The sequence below is a fragment of the Erpetoichthys calabaricus genome, chromosome 4 (genome assembly GCF_900747795.2).
Source record: "Erpetoichthys calabaricus chromosome 4, fErpCal1.3, whole genome shotgun sequence".
In the NCBI taxonomy this organism is placed as follows: domain Eukaryota; kingdom Metazoa; phylum Chordata; class Cladistia; order Polypteriformes; family Polypteridae; genus Erpetoichthys; species Erpetoichthys calabaricus.
In genome coordinates, this window is record NC_041397.2 from 225169825 (window position 1) to 225186994 (window position 17170).

Genomic DNA, 17170 nt, shown 5'->3' on the forward strand with positions numbered 1-17170 from the left:
TTTCCCCACGTCAAGCAAAACTGAGTATTCTAGAATGACAAAACAAAAATAGGATTAAAAAAAATTATGCATATTATTTAAAAACAAAAACTGAAATATTATACAGACACAAGTACTCAGACACTTTGCTTAGTAGTAAGTTGAAGCACCTTCCGCAGCGATGACAGCCTGGAGTCTGCTTGGGTATGACATCACAAGTTTCACACATCTGGTTTTGTGGATTTTCTGCCATTCCTCTCTACAGCTCCTCTCACGCTCTGTCATGTTGGATGGAGACTGTCAGTGGACAGTCAACAGATAGAAAGATAGATAGATACTTTATTAATCCCAAGGGGAAAATATCCAGGTCTCTCCAGAAATGTTTGGTTCTGTCCAGGCTCTGGTTGGGCAACTCAAGAACATTCTCACAGTTGTTCCTAAGCCACCCCTATATAGTCTTTGCTTTGTGCTTAGGTTCATTGTCCTGTTGGTAGATAAACCTTTGACCCAGTCTGAAATCCAGAATGCTCTGGAGTAGTTTTTCTTTCAAGCTTTCCCTCAACTTTGTATAGATTCTCAGTCCCTGCTGCTGAAAATCAAACCCATGGCATGATGCTGTAACCACCATGCTTCAACACTGGAATGATGTTGCACAGGTGATGAGCGGTGCCTGGCGTCACACATATGTGCGAGAAGGCCTCCTTCCAAGCTCACCTAAGGTATGTAGTACCACCCTGGGATGAAAGGGGGCACTGTCACTAACAGTCTTCTTACCCTTTTCCTCACGTCTCAAGAAACCTCCCCTTGTGGGTAAAGAAACCAAAAAAGCCCTGCCCCTTCGTTTCTGCTTGGTAAAAACGTTTTGAAGCATTATTTCTTCTAACACCTGGGTTCTTTGTGGTGACCATTTTAAAGTCAGTGAACAATAATTTTAAGAGCACAGGTTTCCTCAGTTACTGCAGAAAGGAGGAAGACTGAAGAATGCAGTTTCTTCATGTTTAAAACTACAGGCAGTAAGTCCAGAAGACGTACCAAGTGGCAACTGATTATTTCTCCCTCAGTCTCATCTAGCTGTAGTCTTCAAGTGGAGAGAAATAAGCTTCCATCCAGATTGGACCATTATGGAATCAGCACAGGGAAGCATTCCCATCTAGACAAGTATAGTTGAGCTGATATAGATTAAGACTCAGCAGTGAACCCATTCAGGTAGGCAGTTATAGACTGGGAATGTGGGATTGGGTCAAAGCAAGTGCACTTGGCTAGGAAGTCATAGAGTTGCCTTGATGAGACTCATTTTTAGAGATGTGTCTGCAGTGGGATTCCATTTTTCAAAGTGAATAATAATATATCCTTCTTTCTGCAGAGTCATACAGTACTCTCCTTTACCTGTTTCACCTTTAGATACTGCTCAGCACGGACAAGACATGTTTCAAAGATTCATTTCCTACCCCTACTTTGGCGTGGTCATTCTCAGCAAACACATCTAATATCCTTAGTATAACAAAATTGGATACTGTATCTGTTGCAGATGGTTTAAGGTGAGTGCTCAGATTTAGACGTGTAGGTCAAGGATAATTTTGGATTTCTGCAGGATATTCTACATGAAATCTCTAATTCAGTAGTTGTTATTCAAATTTCATGGTTCCAAATCTCTCAGCAGTTATCCTTCTATGGAGTATCAACATATCACACTGGTAGCCAGGTGCCACTTACTGCTCTTACCTCCAGATTACTTCCTTGAACCAACATGATTCAAGATCAGTCTGAATAAACATCCACTAAAACATGCAGTGTCCTAGCCCTAGGCCCAACTACACAGTATCTCTCCATCCATTATATTTGGCTGATAACAAGGTTTAGATGTTTTTAGGTCTGCTATGATTCTGGCTTCAAATAATATAGGAGGTTAATAGTCTGGTGGAAATACATGAGGGCTTTTCAGATGCTGAAAAACATCCAGTATTTGAGTGTATCTTGCCTAGCAAGGTAAGTGGAACATTTTCAATTGAGGGTGCTTTCCCTTTCTAATGTATGGACATATTTTATCATTGATAGAAAGGAATGCCAAGAATGCTGGCAGGTTGATGGAGTATGTTATCATAGTGTTCTCCCACTTGTTAAAAGATCTTCCCACACCAAGGTTCTGCACTTCTGTCTTCTTAATGATACATCTTGCACAGTCATTATAGTCATCTCCCAAATTTGATCGTCTCATGATCAATTCTCTAATTTTTTTAAACATCTCATCTCACTGCTGTCATCCATGTGGCATTAGCCTTCTTTATCATTAAAGGAGGAAGTTCATATGTTCTAAATTTCCATTTCTATTCAGACAACAGAACTAAACACCAATCAAAAGTAATGAAATCATTCAGTCTATTTGTTTTATGCCTTAACTTTTCTTTATGACGTTATATCCACAACATGTCATCAGCTTTCATACAAATAAAAACTATAACAGTAAACACCAAGAACAACAATAAAGAACTGGGGTACCACCAGGTCACTCCCATTTATTAGCCATAAAGCTAGATGTAAACAGAAAAACTGCAGATGAAAAATAACAAAGTTCTTGTGCAGAAATAATGACTCTCAAACTGGTAACTGATACTGACTTGTCTGGTCAACAAATAAGAACTTGTGCTGCAAATGTTGGGTATTTATGTTGTGGCAGTGGAAGTAACAGAGCTAGAGGCAGAATCAGATGTGGGGGGTATTTTTCGTACGTCGCTTAAATCATCCGAGATCAGGTGCCTCATCTTGGATAAGTTAATGCCGGTGATACTCATCCGGGATAGGTTGGTTTTTCAAACGCAGCCGTGTATTAGATTAGTCGAGCTGGATCTAATCATACGAGATGAATGCGCGCACCGCGCTGAGTGAAAAGCCCATATATATTGAGTCTAGAAAACATGATCAGCAAGTCTTTGATAGGCTGTAACAAAATGACGAAAGAACGGGCGCTTTTTTTTTTCACACACGCAGCGCTAGACCTTTTATTCGAAGGACATGAAGAATTTCAAGATTTAATATGCACAAGGGGTAACACTGCAAAAGCAGCCCAGATCAGAAAAGACGGCTGGCGAAAAGTGGCCGACAAATTAAATGCTAAGTAGTGTGCATTGTACTTACTGAATGCAGCATTTCATTTCCTATGTGTCAGATTAATTATTATTTAATATGTCATAATTCCAGATCAAACGTGAGCACAAGGAGAACATGGGAACAGGTTAAAGTGAAGTACAAGAATATACTTCAAACTAGTAAATATTGGTATATAACTATTTAAAGAATTGTTGACATAAATAATCATATATAATATAAAAAACATTAATTGTAAAGCTAATAAGAAGGCAGACAAGCAAAAAACAGATGGAGGTCCACGCGGTCCAGACCTAACCCCAGCAGAAGAGTTGGCTCTCCAGCAAAATGCCCATCGCCCTGTTTCTGAGGGCATTCCAGGGGGAAGCTCCTCCTCAGAACCAGTGGCAGGATGCAGTGGTTACTTCATTTCAGGTAAAGGATGGTCATTGCATATATTTGTCCTCCATGTGTGCCATAGGTATGTTCCATATAGCCCTCTTTTTTGTTGGGTCAGTTGCAGGGAATGTCATATCCCTTGAACCTGTGTCAGACCAACGAGATATTGCCGAATGTCAAATATTTCATGAAGACACTGTGTCCGATTATTCATCAGGAGGAGAGGTACATTTTCCAAATAATGTTTGATCAAACTCCACTCTGATCAGTCCCATGTGCCCCAATCACATTTGGAAATCCTGGTAATGAGAATGTTAGGCTGATTCAGATTCTTCATGGAACTGTGGGTGTTTTAGCCTGTGTATTACCTACCTGCAATGGCATGAAACGCCTCTTTTATTGTCTGCACACGCAGGTGTCCAGGAAACACTATGAAAACCCGAAGGAAATATTTCAGAGCCAAACAGACTTTACGAACTGCCTGGCAAACTGCACTTTTAGTTAGATTTTCCGCATCGCCTACAGTATATAAAAAAGTGCCGCTTGTAAAAAACCTCAAAGCAATGCATACTGTCTGTGTGGTTGTGAGAGCCCGACTTCGCCTAGTTTGACTTCGAATATAAGGTGCTAATAAATCTTTGAGGTACAATATTCCCCCTCGGCTAAAGCGGTATCTTTCGAAAAGAATTTCCTCCGGGAGCAATAAATTATCTTGCCAATCGCGCAAAACCCTCTCTATATGAAATTCTCTTCATATAATTTGTGCACCAATATCAATTGGTCGCTCATTCATGAACGGCGAAGCCATGACTGGATGACTTCCACGCACCGTCACTGATTACGTGTGTAAACTAATCCTTGTTTACGTAGAACAAACCTGCTCCGAGCAGGTTTGAGGATTAGGATGTGTTGCTATGACAACACTTCCAGCAAGAGTTTCGAAAAACCGACAGATCCAGGATCAGGCCAAATCGTCAACAATTACATTCGGCTAAACGACTAATCCACGTACGAAAAATACCCCCGTGGCCTTTTTTAGTTCTGGGCCTTCTGGATTAAGAGCAGAAAATGTAGAATATCCATGAAAAAGGAGATACATGAGACTCATGCATCAAAAAAACTCACATGGTGAGTCTATATACTCTACAGATTTATTTACATTTACACATATTTCTTATTGTTTTAAATCCATACTATCACACTGGTTAGAGCTGCTGCCTCATAGGTTTAAGAACCTTGGTTCAAATCCTGCACTTGACCACTGCCTATCCAAGGGTAAACATTCTCCTCATGTCTACATAGATTTTTCTCTGGGTACTTCTGTTTAACCTACATATCCCAAAGAACTGCAGATTAGGGTTAACTGGCACCTGGTAGATTGGTGAGACTTGGGTGTGAATGAGACCTGCAATTAACTGGTGGCCTGCCCATGTTTGCTTTTAGCCATGTATCCTATTGGTGTCAGGATAGGCTCGGAGTGCCTGCAAACCAGAAATGGATTAAGTACTTTTGGTAATGTTAATGTTATGTAGAAGCACTTTAGTATGTTTCCTTATTCTCCAGTCTTTAACCGTGAAGTTTCCTTTTTTGAAGATTTTGTTCCATATATATATATATATATATATATATATATATATATATATATATAAATGTATGAATTTACATTATATGAATGTACTTCTCCCATACAATATACAGTATCTATATTATATAGCTGTTCTCGTTTTATACAGAACAATCATCTCTCAATTGATAATTACTTTTTCTTTTGGAAATGGGAGATTTACCTACCAACTAAGCAATATGTGCTCAAAATCTTAGTATTTCATTGTTTTAATTCTGTTAAGACATCAGTATTCACCTCTTCAAGCTTCTTGATATTTTCAAAATGATTACACCATTTCAACTATACTGAAGATTTCTTGAATATGTTCTCCATCTATAATGCATATAATATTATAGTCCATTAAAATTCTATCTTGTAATAATGTTGTTTTTTCTTTATTCCTTTTCTGGCTTAATTACTGTATTACTAGACTCCGTCTTAGTTTCTTTTATCTTCATATTTCCCATACCTTCATTTCTTTTCCAGAATTTTTCTTATAATGCAATATTTGTTATTTTTTCTTCTTTTGTATTCTTTTCTGTGTTTCTAATCTTTTTCTTTTCTTTGTATTTTTATTATAATATCTTCTTTGTAGCTGTGTTTTCCCCAGGTTTTCAAAATTCTGCAGCTTCAGCTTGCTTCACAGAATGATTTTGGCAATAAATGTGACTCATATGCAAATAATTACACAGTCCAAGTGTCTTTGTTAGGTTTACTTTTAGTACCTTTGGTAAAAATGTGTTGCAGTACAACAGATTGGCTGTCCTACTTGACAACAAATGAATAAAAACAGACCCATATTGAATTCCACTCATGTACAATAAAAATGTGTTAAAATAAAAGGTTTCACGAAAAACACAAAATAATAAAAATAAATACATCCTAACTCTAAGATTTATTGAGCTGTGTGATTTCTACTGGAACACAGCTATTTTTATATCTTTTTGTTCTGCTTTTGGGAACAGTAAACCTTTTTCCGGAGGGAAGTAACTCAGTTTCAAAGTGCAAAGGATGGGAGACATTACTTTAGACCTTGCCATGTACTTTAGCTGGCTAGAGTATAGAAATGGTGGGTGGAGTTGTGAATCCCCAATCTGCCTACTTGGCCATTTAACTATTTGTTCCATTTTGCTTCTGTGTTTAAAACAAAGATTTCCAAACCAAGATATCAAAGAGGAAGATAAAACAGATTCAATAAAAGTACAATAAAATAGTCCAAATAGGGTTTTACCAATCTGCAAATAAAACAGTTTCCTTAGACAGAATAAATGCTGGTGTGTCTTTTTGCATGCAGCTTCACAATTTGCCTCAAAATTTAGTTTAGATTTATTTTCCCCAAATATTTACACAATGTCACACACTCTATATTTGACCATTAATACATGCATCTTCATGATTACTATTATTTATTTTAAAATGAATGATTATGTCCTTAGTTTTAGATACAGTTAGCTGCACTGATGGGATTGCTCACCCCACTCAACAAACTCCTGCATTATCAGGCCATGATCAGTGTTTGTTTGCTGAAGTAGACTTAAAATAACAGAATTGTCTGCATACTTTAAAATAATCCTGTTCTCCCATCTACTCTGATACATGTTCGTATACAGGATAAATAAAAAGGGTGAAAGAGCATATCGTTGTGGAATGCCAGTTGAAGAGCTGACCTGGATAGACAAAGTGCAATTTACCCGTGCTTTCTGTGTCCCGATTGTTAAAATAATAAATATCTAACCCACAATAGTATTCCCCAAGTGAAATTGTTCTAAGAGCCTTCTGATTAAAATGTGTGGTTCAATTGTGTTAAAAGCAGATGAGAAATCAGCACGAGTCTATTGTGTGACCCATTACCCTCTAAATGTTTGAGAACAAAATTTAACAATGTACCCGTGGCATCTTGTACTAATTTTTAATGTTTTAGCAAAACGGAAAGAAAAAACAATTCACACAAAGATAAAGAGAAAAAAACAGGTATTACAAAAAAAGTTAAATGTCTTGTACAAGATGTTTAATGCTTAAGTATCTTGTTACATTTCTTTACATTCGTATGCTACACTTGCAGGACACAGGTCAGGAGATATATTCATATGGTCCTACTTTAGGACAAAGGGTCAGAAAATTGTATGCCATTGTTAGTTTTGGAAGTAAATTTAACAGTTCATATTTCGAGCAGAAAAGCTATGTTCCTAACTAACTGATTAACATTCTGTTATTACAGAAACTGCTGACCTACCTGTTAGTTAACAGGGTTAAAGGATTATACCATTATATGAATAACTATGTGAAACATATTGAAGCAAACACTTATGTAAATTTTAACATTAAAACTATCTTTCTGTGATTGGCTATTACATTATTTATGTGACATAATATTTTTCTTATGTTTTATCCTTTGTGGTCAGCTCTTTTTCACTCATTTTCCATCAAGCTAAATCTTTACTAAATCTATTTGTCTATTTGTCATTTATGCTGACTCTTTCTCCATTTGTATTCCACTCTTTACATAATTATCATAATAGCTGTGCTCATGTCTAAAAAAAATTAATCTTGCTAAATCAACACTAATAAATCCAAAACCTGTTTTGGCAACATTAGGTGAAAGCAGGAACTAGTCTTGAATTCGACAAAAAATCATTCAAGGACACACTTAAAATGTAGCTTTAATGTGGATTCACTAATGACCACCCCGGGATGGGTCACAAGGAAACTAGAGGCCACTCTCAGGTACATACAAGCACTGTGCTACTTTAGAATCTCCAATTAGCCCAACTGTCAAAGGATGAAAGAGGAAAAGTAGACAACCCAAAGAATACCCCATCCAGAAACTAAAAGATCATCCAAACGAAACATGGAACTCAAACGTTAAATTCTAGAACTGGGAGAAAGTTCACCCTCTGCAGTAGTTTTTATATGTTTTATATATTTTAATCACGCCTGACTCATTTTATTTTAGTTCTTTCACCCTTTTTCCTCCTACTTAATTCTTTAAAGTTTATTCCTTCCACTGTATGTCTAATCCCCTCTTTCTTAATGCATCTAATTCTCAAAGATTTTCTTTATTCCTTCCTGCACTAGTTCATCTACCTCTTTTCTTGAACTTCCAAAGTACAAAAAAAATCTTCCTCCACTTCCACTCCATCTATCAATTTCATCAACTTTCTTCAATATACTGCTGTTTGCATTTACTATGTTGTTTCTCACAGCACTGGAAAGTGAAGATGTGTGGCATGTTGGTTGGATATGCAGTAAGAATTTACCTTTGCTCTATACATGTGACAATGCTGCTAGTACTGCTAGTAGTTGTACCATAGGAAAACAGAATGTTTTTGAAGGCATTTTTCTTATAATTACATAAACTGCATATCAATTTTTACCAGGTAGGTCAATCATCTTGGCATATACAGGGGTGGGTAAAAGTAGGTTTACAGTTGTTCATATAGAAAAAAGACATGCAAGTTATGATTATTACAATGGCTTTATTAACTTTATTAGCTTGAAAAAATGTCACAATGGGACAGTGCACTTAATACAATAATAAACTCAGTGTTTTGTGTACTCACAACTGTAAACCTACTTTTGCCTATATAATCATATAGAAACTAAATTAAGCTTAACTGTCAACAATATTAAAATCTACCCATACTGAGAAGAACCCGTAACTGTAGCAGAGGAGTGTAACACTATAATGAAACATTATAAAGTATATCTCAAATTCTACTCCATGTACTACCAATACGTCTAGATTAGAACAGCCAAAACACTTCAAAAATGACATAGAAATCTCATTACATAGTCAATATCCATATTATTAATACATAAAACAATATACTGATATCAGACCCACACTTCAACAATACAGAAACTTGGGTGCCAGATTCAACAATCATTGTTATTAAAAAAAAGCAGACTTACCATACAGATATCTTGCCACCACGGGTGAACTGAATACACCCACACAACAATTTAAGGATTGCAACCCTACAGTCACAAACTTCAAATGCTCCAATCATATTAACCATATTGATAATTATACAGCCCTCAGCCACAGCCTGGCCTTCCTTTCCAGACTTATAACATATTTTTGGTCACTATTCTGAAATTAGCTGATAAATGCTCAGTTTGTCCATTCTTAATGTGAACCGCAAAGCTAAAATATTGTATACTTATTCAATCTATAGTCATAAAGCTGAAGTATTATGTATAACTGAGTAATCGTATCCTCTAATTAACTACTTGTTGTGACAAAAATTAAACTTTTTATTTTTTTTTGTAGCTGTTAACAGGATCACAGCAGAGTCTGACTGCAAACTTCACATTCACAGGCTCCTCTTGTAAAGTGTGGCATACAGTTAGGTCCATAAATATTTGGACAGAGACAACTTTTTTCTAATTTTGGTTCTGTACATTACCACAATGAATTTTAAATAAAACAACTCAGATGCAGTTGAAGTGCAGACTTTCAGCTTTAATTCAGTGGGGTGAACAAAACAATTACATAAAAATGTGAGGCAACTAAAACATTTTTTTAACACAATCTCTTCATTTCAAGGGCTCAAAAATAATTGGACAAATTAAATAACTGGAAATAAAATGTTCATTTCTAATACTTGGTTGAAAACCCTTTGCTGGCAATGACATCCTAAAGTCTTGAACTCATGGACATCACCAGATGCTGGGTTTCCTCCTTTTTTATGCTCTGCCAGGCCTTTACTGCAGTGGCTTTCAGTTGCTGTTTGTTTGTGGGCCTTTCTGTCTGAAGTTTAGTCTTCAACAAGTGAAATGCATGCTCAATTGGGTTAAGATCAGGTGACTGACTTGGCCATTCAAGAATCTTCCACTTCTTTGCTTTAATAAACTCCTGGGTTGCTTTGGCTGTATGTTTTGGGTCACTGTCCATCTGTATCATGAAACGCCACCAATCAATTTGACTGCATTTAGCTGGATTTGAGCAGACAGTATGTCTCTGAACACCTCAGAACTCATTCGGCTGCTTCTGTCCTGTGTCACATCATCAATAAACACTAGTGTCCCAGTGCCACTGGCAGCCATGCACACCCAAGCCATCACACTGTCTCCACTGTGTTTTACAGATGATGTGGTATGCTTTGGATAATGAGCTGTTCCATGCCTTCTCCATACTTTTTTCTTGCCATCATTCTGGTAGAGGTTGATCTTGGTTTCATCTGTCCAGAGAATGTTTTTCCAGAACTGTGCTGGCTTTTTTAGATGTTCTTTAGCAAAGTCCAATCTAGCCTTTCTATTCTTGAGGCTTATGAGTGGCTTGCACCTTGCAGTGTACCCTCTGTATTTACTTTCATGCAGTCTTCTCTTTATGGTAGACTTGGATATCGATACGCCTATCCCCTGGAGAGTGTTGTTCACTTGGTTGGCTGTTGTGAAGGGGTTTCTCTTCACCATGGAAATGATTCTGCGATCATCCACCACTGTTGTCTTCTGTGGATGTCCAGGTCTTTTTGTGTTGCTGAGTTCACCAGTGCTTGCTTTCTTTCTCAGGATGTACTAAACTGTAGATTTTGCCACTCGTAATATTGTAGCAATTTCTCGGATGTGTTTTTTTCTGTTTTCGCAGCTTAAGGATGGCTTCTTTCACCTGCATGGAGAGCTCCTTTGACCGCATGTTGTCTGTTCACAGCAAAATCTTCCACATGCAAGCACCACACCTCAAATCAACTCCAGGCTTTTCATCTGCTTAATTGATAATGACATAACGACAGACTTGCCCACACCTGCCCATGAAATAGCCTTTGAGTCAATTGCCCAATTACTTTTGAGCCCCTGAAATGAAGGGATTGTGTTAAAAAAATGCTTTAGTTGCCTCACATTTTTATGCAATCGTTTTGTTCACCCCACTGAATTAAAGCTGAAAGTCTGCACTTCAACTGCATCTGAGTTGTTTCATTTAAAATTCATTGTGGTAATGTACAGAACCAAAATTAGAAAAAAGTTGTCTCTGTCCAAATATTTATGGACCTAACTGTACAGTATATGCATTACCATGCTGCAAAAACTGGCACCTGTCTAGTTCAAATCGTAGAGAGCAGATTGGTGTTTCTTTATGTGCTGCATTCTTAGATGAATACAGCATGTTTAGGTGTCAGATTCATATGGGTAGGGTTAGGAAAGCTGAAATAAAGACATCATCAAAAAAGCATAAGCTGAAAGTCAGAGATTTGATGAAGTAAAGAAACATTTTATATTTTTCAAAGCAAAAATCAAAGTTAATAACAGGTAGATATTCAAGCACATTCAAGCAGATGAATGCAGAAAAATGATTGATTAAAGACTAAATGCAAAAGGCATGCAATAAATTCAAAAACACTAAAGCCATATTCACTAGAGCACTAAAAGGTGTTTCATGGTGGCAGAAAAGCACTATATTTGAACAACCTGTGAGAGGGAGTTTTTTTTTTTACTCTGTAACACTCACATCATATGACTGTTGCATGGCTAGCGCTGGCTTAGCAACTACAAAGGCCAGGCACAACTAAGTAGCATGTGAAAGGAAATGCCAGGGTTACAGCCAGCAGCAATATTTTATGCTTACACGAACAGCATGCTTATTTTAAAGTACTAATATGTTTTCCTACATTTTTCTAAAGTAAATAAATCTGCAAATACTTTCCTGGAAAAATAGGCAATCAGATTGTTACAAGTGAATAATCTACTTCTGTTTTAAATTTGTTCACTCCAGCCTGGTTCTTGAAACATATCCACTCCTGCATCAAACAGTTCTTATTATTATTAGTATTTAGCAAATGTTCTTTCTCTTTTACAAGGTAACTTACAAAATGTAGTCATAATACATACATTTGAATGATAAGAAAGCCATCTATACTGATAGCTTTCTAGCTCACATCTATATCCATACTTCTTGTTCATAGGGACTAAAGGTAATGGAGGACTTGCCTACTGGATGTTCTCAAGCCAAACTACTGGGAACCTTGTATTCTTGTCAGCACTTTAAAGTTAAAGTGCTGGACTCACTCAACCAATATAAGCTTAATCAAATGTCAATATGCTCTTAACCGATGGCAATGTTACAGTAGCAATAATAGCGATACAGGAGTGGCCCTTCTTGTTTCAAGATACTGCCATGGGCGAACACTTCAAAGGGTGAACAAAGAGACTGCTCTCCAGGTAAACTTCCTCAGAAAAGACAAAATAGTTCTTAGACTTCCTGAAAGGCACTGGAGCAGACAAAACAAACCACCCCGGCTAAATTTATTTTTAAAGTAGGTCAGTTAGACCTTGGTTTGTGCTTGGTTTGCTTTTCATGAAATCTTTCTCTTTATGTTAGCAAAACATGGCTGGTAAAACTGGCACTGAAAGAAAAGTTACTATTGTGGGAGTTTTAAGTAGACGTTAGTTATATTTTGGATTACTTTCAATACATACAGTAATGCTTACTTTTATTAATAATCCATGACCACTGTTGTACTACTGACAGGGCAGAATGTAAAGAACATTTTATTAAATATAAACATAAAAATAATTTTAATAAATAACTAGCTGATTACCCAGTGGCTTCGCTCACTGAGTGCAAGGGAAAAAAATCAAATGTAGTATTTATAAAATAAGTTTGTTAATTGCCAATTTTATTTTTCAACAAATAAACAGCATTTACAATAACATAGAAATTAATATAAACAACATTATTAACATCATTATCATATGAAAATATGAAGTAATATATAAGAAGCACATTGCATATAAATATAAATTATTAAACAGTAAAATATTTTGATAAAAGAATTTGAACAACATATAAGAAGCATATAAATTACTAAACAGTAAAACATTAACATTTAAGAAGTAAAGATACATTGAGTACTACTGCAGTGCTTTCGGATATACTACATTTCTTGTTTGCCCATTACGTGCATAAATGTATACATTTTTAGGTGTACCTACCCGAGAACACGTAACATATAACTAACCGTGGAAGAAGCATGGATTTTAAACACGTGTTGAGTTAATCCGCTGGTGTCCCTCGTGGAATAACTGGTAATGTTTGACGAAAATCTCCTGCAACTAAAACGACAGTACCTCCCATTATTTTGCTAGGATCTCTGAGATCTTGCATTTTTTGGTTCAAGACTTCATAAGCTCTTTTATGTGCCATGGTGCACTCATCCCAAACTATTATCTTTGAATGTTGCAAGACTTTTGCCTTTCCAGAGCCCCTGCGTATGTTGCAAATTGGATTTTCGTCGTGAGCAAGGTTTAATGGTAATTGCAGTGCCGAATGTGCTGTACGGCCTCCATCTAATAATGTAGAAGCGATTCCCGATGACGCTACAGCCAGAGCAATGTCACCATTCACTCTCTCGGCAAGAATCAGGTTTATTAAGAATATTTTTCCTGTTCCTCTGTGGTCATACGTAATTTCCGTTTCAAACGCTCATAGGTAATTTCCGTTTCAAACGCGAAAAGAATTTTATATATATAGATAATCTACAAGTGATATTTGTAACTATTTCATTATAACTTTAGGACCCTCTACCATGCTACATGAATGTTAATAATAAACTTCAACCAAAAGTCTATAAATGAAGACAATGTTGCTGCCATCCTTGCTCATAGTTTAATCTGTGACAGCTATTATCATTCTAACATCAACACCTACTAAATTGAGGTTCCTCCAAACCTATGGACTACTATATCCACACTTTAATAAATCAGTCTGCAAAGTTTAGTCTTTGCACACAAATACAGTTGTTATGGAAATATATCTTAGAAGAAAAACCAGTAAATCTGAAGTCTAAACCAATGTAGTTAAACAAAAGGGTAAATTGACTGGAATCTAGAATTATATCAAGGTCAAATTGTCAAAAAATCTTCAACAGACTTTAGCACTTCCATGATCTAGCAAATCATGGTTTATAGACCTACATTTATTGAAGGTTTTAGTATTATATTTCACAATTTTAAAAATATTTGATTTAATAATAAACAAATGGAGGTGGTGGCAAAACCAAAAAGAACCATAGAGAAGGCACCATGGGTAAAGTCTAAGCCAGACTCTCAAATGCTTTATTATTTCACCTACCGTTCAATTTTGTGGATTGATTTATTTCTGAAAAGCAAAACTGGAACATTTCTAGACTCTTTTAAATGTGGTGTCTTTCCTCATAGAATATATGGGCTAAAAGTAACTGAAATATAAAATTATAGAAAACCTGTGTCAAGCTACATGAGTGTATATCTAAGTGCTTTTTATTTTTTCTACCATCTCTTCATATGTAACAAACAATCATAAGTAACACGCTGGTTAAGTTTGTAGATGATACCAAGATAGGTTTATTGGCAGATAATCTGGAACCCATTAAATCATTATAGAGGGACTTGGACAGCACACAGGCTTGGGCAGATTGGTGATAAATGAAGTTTAATGTCAGTAAATGTTAAGTATTACATATAAGAAGTAAAAATGTTAAGTTTGAATACACAATGGGAGGTCTGACAATCGAGAATACACCTTATGAGAAGGATTTAGGAGTTGTAGTGGACTCTACTCTATCAACTGCCAGACCGTGTTCAGAAGCCATTAAGAAGACAAACAGAATGTTAGGTTATATAGCATGATGTGTAGAGTACAAGTCCAAGGAGGTTATGCTCAAGCTTTATAATGCACTGGTGAGGCCCCATCTAGAGTAATGTTTACAGTTTTCGTCTCCTGGCTATAAAAACAGACACAGTAGAGCTAGAAAAGCTCCAGAGAAAAGCGACTATGCTCATTCCAGGGCTACAGTGGATGAATTATGAAGAAAGATTAAAAGAGCTGAGCATTTTCAGTTTAAGCAAAAGAAGATTAATAGGTGACAAGATTGAAAAGTTTAAAAAACTGAAGGGAATTAGTACAGTATATTAAAACTGTTATTTTAAAATGAGTTCATCAAGAACATGGGGACATAGTTGGGAAACTTGCTAACGATAAATTTTGCACAAACATTAGGAAGTTTTTCTTTACACAGAGAACCATAGACACTTAGAATAAGCTACCAAGTAGTGTGGTAGACAGTAGGACTTTAGGGACTTTGAAAACTAGACTTGATGTTTGTTTTGAATTCTTTTAGAAGAATTAACTGGATAGGACCGGCGAGCTTTGTTGGGCTGAATGGATTGTTCTTGTCTAGATTGTTCTAAAGTTCTTTTCATCCACCCATTTTCTGATCTTGCTCATTCCAATACTAAGTTATGGGAAACCATCACCTATCCTGGCAGAATGGGATGCAAGGTATAAAACAACCCTGTATAGAACATCAGTCCACCACCCGGCACACTAATAATGAAATCTAAACTTATTATACTTGACCAGTTTAGACACAACAATTAACCTAACATATATGTTTCTTTCAGATAGAAGGGGAAGACAAAACAGCTTGAAAAAAAATAATGTGGCACAGAGAAACATGCAAAATCCACGCAGGCTGTAACTGGGCAGTAAACTGATCCTGCATCCTTGGAGTGATGAGGCAAGAATACTATTATTTTTTCTAGTATGGCTACTGAGAAAATGTTTGTCAATGTAAGCAGATATAAAGAAATCTTTATTTTACCTTGTACTATTGGCTACAAAAAAATCTGATTGCTAAAGGTTAATCACATGGTATGCTGATACCTCTAAAAATAGTAAGTGAATTGCACAATCTCTTTTGAAAGCTCTTTGTTCCTCCTGTTGTAAGGAGTTTTTTTCTCAAAATATTAACTGTGTTTACCTTTTATCAGCCAGACATTAAATAAACATTATGTTATCAGGTTATTTCACCAGCACTACTTTAATAAACATCACAATATCAGGCAGCAGACTGCAGACTGTAACTGAAGACGTATTTTATAAATATTTAGACAAAAAGAAGGAGTTAGGTAAAACAATCAGATAGATAGATAGATAGATAGATAGATAGATAGATAGATAGATAGATAGATAGATAGATAGATAGATAGATAGATAGATACTTTATTAATCCCCAATGGGAAATTCACATACTCCAGCAGCAGCATACTGTTAAAAACAATATTAATTAAAGAGTGATAAAAATGCAGTGCAAGTTAAAAAATGCAAGGTGGAGAGTGCGAGGCAGGTATAACAGTTAATAACTTTGTATAATGTTACCGTTTACCCCCCCCCCCCCCCCCCCCCCCCCCGGGTAGAATTGAAAAGTCGCATAGTGTGGGGGAGGAACAATCTCCTCAGTCTGTCAGTGGAGCAGGACAGTGACAGCAGTCTGTTTATTTTTTATGTTTATAAAAATATTTTTGTAGTCCCAAGTTAATTGTGCAGTATTATTTTGAAATATGAAAAAGATTCACAATAACACCACCAAACACTAAACATCAAACACTAAACCAAATACCCATTTTTAATTTCAGTTTTGCATAAACAGATCAGAGAAAAAATATAAAACTTTTGACTTGTCTAGAATTGGAAGTGAACTTAAAAAATTATTAACAAGGACATGTGTTCATATATCTTATTTGATTTTTGTATCGTTTACGTGATAAACTACGTATGCAAAGATAGCGTGTTTACATTTGTCATATTTAACGAAATAAATTCAAGGAGGAATTTTGAAAATTCTGGATTACAGTGGGATTTTTGTGAGATAAAGAATAACAATTCTGCTGAATAATTTGACAGCATTCTTGACAAAGCTTTATACTGAAAATTCCCAAAAATAAAGGCCACCACACTTTTTGAAAAATCTTGGAATATATTTCTACATTAAACTGTCATTTATATATATTTTAAAAATTATTAATTACGCTGTAGAGCACTGAAAGCTTTTACACACACCCCCACCCCACCCCCCGCATAACTATTGCCCAAAGCACTGTATCTTCTTTCTCCATGTAAACAAATTGAATACCTAATTGATTTCATCTGACCAATCCATATGAACAGAAATAAATAACTCAGGGTAAACTAATCTTGAAATCCCCACTTCTGTTGAAAGAGCCACCCTTCCCTGTAATGTAATATCTCACTGAAGACAAAAACCAACTTGACTTTTCAAGAAAAATTAAAATTATTTGTTTTTCTGAAATATTGCATATAACATCATCACAAGCCGTTATGTTTTG